This window comes from Ursus americanus, chromosome 21, assembly GCF_024610735.1.
Source record: "Ursus americanus isolate L20-20 chromosome 21, mUrsAme1.1.p, whole genome shotgun sequence".
In the NCBI taxonomy this organism is placed as follows: domain Eukaryota; kingdom Metazoa; phylum Chordata; class Mammalia; order Carnivora; family Ursidae; genus Ursus; species Ursus americanus.
Window position 1 is genome coordinate 5239881 of NC_142147.1, and position 8560 is coordinate 5248440.

Genomic DNA, 8560 nt, shown 5'->3' on the forward strand with positions numbered 1-8560 from the left:
ACAAATCGAGCCTTCCTACAAAAGAAAGAAGCACAGCGAGTCCCTCAGAACTAGGACATCTTTAAACTTGACCTAAATGACATCAGCTCAGAGTGGCCCCTTGGAAATCCACGAAAGCCAGAAAAGAGGGACAAGGAGGAAGACAGCATCTTTCACTCTTCCCGCTGGGCTTTGAGTATTACAATGTCTGCACATGAAGTCCTTTGAAATGTCTGAATCAGAGAGCGAATTCACAAACCAAGCTTCTACCATGTTGTTAAGTACTTTTAGCCTCTTATTTTGAGATTCGGGGACATGGTTAACATAAATTTTTGGCTCAGGGGCTGTTTGGTCCCCAGCCAGTGGGAAACCAGTGTGCGATCTCCCAGGCCTGATGCTAACAACCCCATAGCTCCTTGAAGCTGGCCTCTGAAACACGTGTTCAGTCTCCCCGCCAGGAGCCTTTGTGCTGCCCTTCTCCCCTCCTCTGCCTTGCCTGGCCCCCAGCTGTCTGCCCAGGGGCTTGTGGCCCATTTGGCCTCTGTATAGCTCTTTCCGGCTCCATATAAAACAGGAGGAGAGTAAAACTGGGACCGAGATTAGACAGAGCTAGGCAGGAGAGTAGCCAGTAAGCGCCCTGAGCTCCTTGAGGGGTTTCTCACCTTCATCTGCCTCTTAGGACTCAGATTTGCCAAGACGCAGAAACAAGAGCCTGGGAGTTATTATTACACAGAACAGATGTGAACCCGGCCTGCTTCTGAGTGAGAAAGAGCCCTTTCCACATGATTTCCTGAGGTCAGCCCAGCCCCCAAATCCCACCACCCTCCTAGAATCCCTTAGCTAGCTGGCAAAACACAGAGCAAGTGGAAATAGAGATCCACCCAGAATCAAAAATCCTTTTGCACAATAGCTAGACACGTCCCGGGTGGAAATCACTGCTCTAAACACTGTGTCCTTCCTCTAGCCTTCATCTTGGCACATCCATGGCCACACCATTGCCTGTCTGAATGCAGATTCTGTTCAACTTTAGATCAATAGTTTTCTGCACTCAAATACTTTGTACTTCTGAGACATGGTCTGTGGAAGTGGTTTAAACCTGTCTTTTAAGGTCGACAATAGCCATCTTCTACATTCTCCTCTCTATTCGCTAATTTGATATCTTCACTAAAAGAAATGCCAATAATTTGAGGGTTTGCAGAGGAAAGTGCCAAGAGCTCCTCCAGATAGCAAGGAAGCGAGGTGTCACTCTTATTATTCTGAGCCGATAGGAAACACACTCGTGTACCGCAGGCCTGGAATCAGTCACTGCCTGCCCAAAGCACAGATAGACCAGGTGTGGGTTATAATTGCTTCTAGACTTCCTGCCACGGTCAGTTGAAAGTCAAACCCGTAAATGCTGCCTGACTACAATAAAATTGGAGTACACAGACATTTTTGCATCACTGCCTGGTGAAAATATACTGACTGGGGTGGGCTGAAACGGATGCACTTGCATAAGGAGGGGACGTTGCTGGAATAACAATGAACAAACTGTCAGTCTTTGCTGCTTTTTCTTATCTTCCTTTTTTTTTTTTTCTTCCAGGAGCAAAACAGATGACAGCTCTGTAAGGAAAAGGATTTGTCCGTTTCCAGAAGCAGTTTTTCTTTTGATCCTTCTGAGAGCAAGTCGGTAGAAGCCACTTTTTTTAAACCTGGGTCTTCACTACGGATATTTCCTGAGCATGGCAGCCCGTGCTTTTAAGACCCCTTTGGCATCAAGACGTGAATCTATACGACACAGTCTCCCCTCTGTTCCCAAAGAGGGATTTGAACTCGGAGAGGTTCTCTTTCTTTTCCAGGAACCCAGGATGTAGCTTGAACAAGCTCAATCATTACTTACAGGTTCTAGCAAAGTCCCAAGGAGACAATGATGCAAAATGACTGCCCAACTGCAACCATGGTCTGATACTGGGTAGAATAACGATAACAACAATACTAATGATAATATTGATAATAATGATAATAGATAATATTGGCTGGTTGCTGACCACGTGCCAGGCACAGTTCTAAGCTGTTTGTAAATAACAATTCATGTATACCTTCAAGAACCCCATGGCGAACTCTATTCTTAGCCTCCTTTTAACGATGAGAAGTCTATGCCACAGGAAGATAAAGTAACTAGCCGAGGTCACAGAGCAGGAAAGTGGAAAGGCAGGGGTTTGAGCACAGTCAGCCTGGCTGCCAAGCTGGTCACGAGGCTGCACGGCCTACAGCCTCCAGGCAGGACACACGGGGTGACGGGGGTGACGCAAATCAGGTATAAAACAGCAGGGAGTTGTGGGAACTGGAGCAAACTAGCATGGGCGTGCTCTCACTTAAAGGATGCAGTTTCTACTCTGATCCAAAGTGGGATACTTTTTTTTTTCAAGGCACACTGGAAATCCGGATGTTATGTGAAACCCCAAAAAGTATGTGAGCCAAACCAAGCCAAGCTCAAATGGGGTTGTTCTGTGAGCCACTATTTTAACGCCATCACCAGGGGTCAAAAGTCTGTTTCCAGGGCATCTTCTAGAAGGCCTCCTATGACTCCCCAGATCCCTGGATACAACCAAGACAACATTCACAGGGAAGTCCCAAGCACTGATGCGGTCCCGAGGAGTGTCCTTACATCGCTCTATGCCGGTCGCCTGGTGTCTGACATACCGTAGATGTTTTAGACAATGAAAGAAAAAGAGAAAAATGAGCCCAGTGCCCTTAGTGCCATAGCTAAGGAAACTTAATATTAGGAATCCAAGTAAGTAAATAAGTAGAATTGGGACTGTGGCAATAACAGCCATGGTCTGAGAGCCTGGAGACACGGGCCTCTCAATCCTGACCCAAATCTGGGCGTGACCTTAAGCGCCCCTTCGAGGTCCTTCCCCATCCAAGCCCATGTGGGCTTGTGCAACCCAGAGCAGCTGCGCACGATGAAAGGATGTTTATCTTTCCAAAGAACTCCCCGTAGATTCCCTTGAGTTACATGGTGAATTTGCCATGTTTGCCTCCCAGCTCCCATGATGAGGCTGGGAACTCAAGCAGCCCCGCCCATCAGCATTACTCAGGTTAGCGGGGAGAGCGAACTCATGCCCACCCCTGAAGAGTTGCTGGGGCAGAAGGGGCTGCGCTGAGGGAAGGAGGGCAAGTCCGAGGGGCCGGAAATGCTGAGTGGAACAAGAGAGTTCAGCCACCATGGCCACTTCTTTCTGAGACAGCCATTGTGAGACTTTACTTCAAGGTCAATGTGTTTTATGCAAATTCCAAGGGAGGGCTCCACCAACCTGGTCCCGAATGGCCTCCCCTCTCTCGATGCCCCAGACACGTGGGATCCACAGCAGATACCTCAGAACTCTCTTGTCTTCAGCTGGATCCTGCTTACTAAGCCTTTGCCTAGACAGCAGTCACAGCAAATGAAGTGTGGGTGAACGAGAGAGAGCAGACGAGTCGTTCCTCTACTCAGGACCCCTTTGACCCTGTTTGAGGTCAGGCGCCCCGAAACTGAGATATAACAAGGACTTTGTGATGCTTCAGGAGAATCTGGAAGATGCTGGGCTCTAATCCATCCACGGCACATCCGTGGTGCCTGTAATAGGGCTTAGCACACAGCAACAAGCACACCTGTCTCACTCCCGCCACCATACAGCAAACGAGTGTCCCCAATCTGATTTCCACCAGTTCCCGCCATTCCGAGGACACGTGGCGTCGTACTGCGCTTTACCCCCAAGTCTCTGCAAGTTGCCATCCCACAATCCCGTACAGCGTGGGATTTCAGGCTCTGGAGAAACACCCCTGCCTCGCTATGCTCACAGCACAGGTCCAGGCAGAGCCCCCACCGAGACCATCACCCCACACCCCTCACACCATAAGAAAGACTAGAAACAAGATTCGAGAAGCTTCCTGTCAAGGGTGGATCTCCTCTTCGCTGCCTCCCCAGAGTGACAAGCCATGTGCGGCTTGACGAGGGGGCAGCCCCATTTCTGTTCCCCAGGCTCTACTCTGTCTGGCAGTGGCCAGAGGCCTTTCCCCTTGTAGTAACTACTGACATGCCTGCTGTTCCACCACCCACCTCAACCACCTCATTGGAATACGAGGGGGCTAACCGCGTCTTACTTGCTGTTCCCCCTCCCTTCAGCCCAGGAGCTACTCCCGAACAGATAATCAGTCACCGCTCATTACACCTGTAGCAGCCTTTAGATTTACTGGAGAAAAGCAAGCAAACAAACAAACAATCAAAACCCAGACACCTCCACTGCCCCTGCCAGGCTCTGCGAAGCACCCTTTTGTGTATACGTGCGTGTGTGCACGTATGTTCACACACACACACGGGGGGGCTTCTGCACATTTTTTGCCTTTATGATTGCAGTTAGAGTGGGGAGGAGTAATAAAAGATGAATGGGAGTGAGGGCCTTTTACTCCCTCACTTTCCCATCACAACCAACCATACACCATTCTATACTCTCCTTTCTTTCCAAAATAATAACAACGATAAAAGCAGCTGTCAGTGCTTCCAGAGTCCAGGCTCAGTCCTAAGTCCATTATTATAAAGACCAAGTCTAAATGACATCTCTCTGAGAAAGGCTCTCTGATAGGTCAGAGAATGGAGATGCAAAGAGGTTAAGTAATATGGCCCAGATCGCACAGTAAACGGGGGACACTAGACTTGAACTCAGGTGATTCAGACTCCGGGGTTCATAGCCTTCATCATCACACTTTGATTATTGAATCATTACAAGTTTGCTTAGTAACAAGAGGGCAGGAAAATTTAAAAGGGTGTCACTCGTAGTTTTAGCCTTGGTTTATTTCTAAAAGAAATCATTTGGTTCTGGAAAACTCTATATCTATATTAATGATAGCAATAAATTAAATTAAGGGCTAAACCTGGCATAAATTTTTTAAATAGTTTATGAAATCTAAACATTAATTTTTCTCATAGTTACTAATGGCTAAATTCAGACTCCCTTAGAAGCCTCTCCATTGGAAGGAAGGTTGTCAAGAATACATATTTACAGAAGACCTGAACCAAACCCATCTGAATTCATTCAGAAGGCAGATATGTTATCTTCTGCTCCCTAGGGGTAAAGTCAACCAGCTTCTCTGTTCCTCCCTGGAGAGGGTATTGAATAAAATTGTTTACACATGAAAAAAAAGAAGTTGATTCTGGGAAAGAATTTGGTGGAAAGAGCCTTTGGTGGCGCGTCTGCACGTATGGCCCCTCCAAGATGGCAGGCCACCCAAGTGCCCTGGAACCTCATCCTGGGTCTCTAGCCTCTGAAACCGGTAGTCTTGTGAGCAGCGGCAGGGGAAGCAATTACCAAGAGACCAGGACCTTTTGGTGCGAATCCACTTATGTCCCCTAAAGGGTGGTCTCCAGTGCCAAACGCCATCCACACCATGGGCTGCTGAATGCCCCTCAACAAAAGAAGACTACGTAGTCAAGCCAGGTGGGAACATGAAAGTGCCAACACAAGGTTTCGGGGCACTTGGATGGCCTGCCATCTTGGAGGGGCTATACGTGCAGATGCGCCCACCAAAGGCTCTTTCCACCAAATTCTTTCCCAGAATCAACTTCTTTTCTCCTTGAATGAGGCATCTGAACTCTCCACACAAATATTTTGCCTGGCTGTGCAGGTTTGGTGATCCTTCAGTAAAAGCAATTCTTTCTTGACAAGAAAACTACCAAACACTGTGCAAAGAGGACTTTGGGCTCCACTAGCTCCACTCAACAACCCTGCAATGAGATTATCAGGTCAGGAGAACCCAGGTTATCCTGCAGTAACAGATTAACCCTGAAATCTCAGTGGCTTAAAAATCTAAAAGTTGATTCCTTGGTAATGCAAACTGTGGTGTCCACCAGACAGTCCTGCAGGAGAGCCCTCCTGCATGCGGGAACAACAATCCAGGTTCCATCACACTTGGGGCGCCACTGTCTCAGAAGTTGGCTTCTAGGTCACCACAGCAGGAAAGTAGAGAACTGCAGTGTATAGATCAGTTCTTATTTAAATGCTTTGGTATTTCTCCTTATAGCCCATTGGTCAAAGCTGATCATACACCCCCCCCACACATATCAATTGCACGGAGGCTGGAAAAGGTAGCACATAAGAAATGTCTTTGCCGTGTGTGGTCTATACCAAAGATTCCTTCCCACCAACCCAAAACTTATGTGCAGAAACTCATGCTGAGGGTTGGACAATTTTAGAAGATACTTAATTTGGTATGTGATATGTTAATGAAACTCTACTTCTCCTAATCACATTATGTCATTTTCTATAATCTTGTTACTCCCGCATCAAATTTAAGATAAGAAATATATTTAAGCTACATATCCATAAGCAATAAGATCATGAAAACTCTTTGGGCACTATTATTTAAAAAAAGGGAAAAAATAACTGTCCAATTATTTTCAGCAGGGAAAATTTGCCAGACCTTATAGCCTAGCATTTAATTGCTTTTTTTTTTTTTGCATTGGTGAATCATTTTGAGCTTATGATAATTTCAGAATAAATATTTTTCAAAGCCTCAGGGCGTTCATTGTATAATGATCGTTTGAAAGATTTCTTGGTTATAGGATTCTCAAAAGAATAAAAGGCTGTCCACAGCATCAGTTCTTTCTATATTAAAAAGATGAAATTGCTCATTAAATGGTACAAGTCAATTTCTTTCATCAGCCTAACTGCCCATTTTAGCAAAGATTCAATCTCTGAATTAAGCAAATGACTATACATTTCAAAGTCAATAACTATACTCTATTTCCTTCAACACGAACATCTTCCCCATCTAAAAAACAGTGGCAGCCTCTTCGCTATGCCTTTTCCCGAGCAGACTGAAGACGGGGTTTTATTATTGCTGTGCGGTTTGTGTTTTTGCTTTCTTCAAGCAATATATTTGTGTTTTAGCTAAGGTCCTGCTGGTCATGCCATGCACATTTTTAAAAGAGCCAGATATTTTTGAAAGTATGGTGAGACTGAATAGTTCATTTAACCATAAAATACAAAACGTTCACATTTCTGTCTGCGTATTTGTAATTTCCCTAAGGAGACTTGTTTCTTTCTGTAGTAAAATCAAGCCCAGTGTAATGAATAATGTTAGGTCTATGGGGGTTGGTGGCCAGTCTGAGGATAGAAGAACCCAAGGACTTTCCTATTTCTTTTTTCCAACCAAATTCTTGGAGCTGGAGGCCGGAGAGAAGGGGTAGAGATGAAAGGGTGGGGAGGGGGTAGAAAGAGGTGACCTTACAGACCATTTCAAGTTCTATAATGAATGCAGAAAGTAATCAGAATGAGATACTTGGAGATTCAATCCTTCAGAGAGAGATTCAAATTCATTTGTCCCTTACAGCAGCCAAAAAAAAAAAAAGCCATTATTAATTTAGGCAATTAGAGAACTTTGAAAGCAATATCCAGTACGTTTAAAAAAAAAAAAAAACACCATCCCAAGAGTGTAGCCCACAGCCTAGGAAAACTTAATTTTTATAGCATTTAGAATGAAGAAAGGTCATTTCTTAGATGTTCTCGACAGAAGACTGTAATTTTCAACTGGTAATTTTAATGAGAAGCAGAGTTTTCATAAAAAGGGAGTAAACGCTTGAGTGAGTTTGAGATGAAATCAGAGGTGCCCGTTCTGCGCATCACGGCATTTCCAAACGAACTGGTGAATCCAATATTGCTTCGTACTCTGCCACGCTCCCACTGGAAAATTCCAAAGCCTCAGTACCTACATCCGCTTCTTCTGCTTTCTCAACATTAAACAAAACAATTTACCTCTTCCTTCCACGGGGGGCCTTGGCTGCCTGAGATGTGTGATCCAGGGGCTGTTCCTCTTCTGTGACTGATGAAAAGAGAGAGCATCCCATGGGGATCTCTCCCAGAATCAGGGCAGAGACGGGGTGGCTCGCTGAGGAGGGGTCCTCGTGGAGCAGCCCAGAGCGTGGAGTCGTGGGGGACTTCTGATGAATCTTGCCTCTTCTGCAGTCCACGTGGACAGATTTAGGAAGTCACGTGAGGAGTTCTGGACCACCTGTACCATCATGTCCGGAGGGTGGTTCTCAGTCTTATCTAAACACTGGAATCACCAGAGAGCTTTTAAAAAAGGCATCTGGGTCCCCTCCCCCTAAAGTCTGATTTCACTGGCCTTCGCAGAAACTTGACCACTTAGATTTTTTAAGCTCCCTAGACGATTCTCCTGTTTGGCCCGGGCTGAGAACGATGGTGTCGCTTTCTGAGAAGAAATATCAGCAGAAAGCTACAGGCAAGGCCCTTGACAGGAGCCTGGCGAGTAGCACAAGGGGAGCCTAGAGGATGGGCAGAAGGAGGCCTTCAGACCGTGTTAGGATAAACACCAAATCCTTGAGAACCATGGGGAGCCAAAGAAAGGGAACACAGAGCAATGTGGCCTGCTCTCTGTTGCCATATTTCCTGTGCGAGAATAAAAGTTTATTGCCTGCATTCAGGTGGGAACAACAGAGGCTGAGGAGAAAATCTAATGCTACCTAGAAACTAAGACTTCTCTGGCCAAACGTAACAGGTCTCCCTTCAGGTAACAGAAGGGTCAGATGTCATTCATCTGTCTT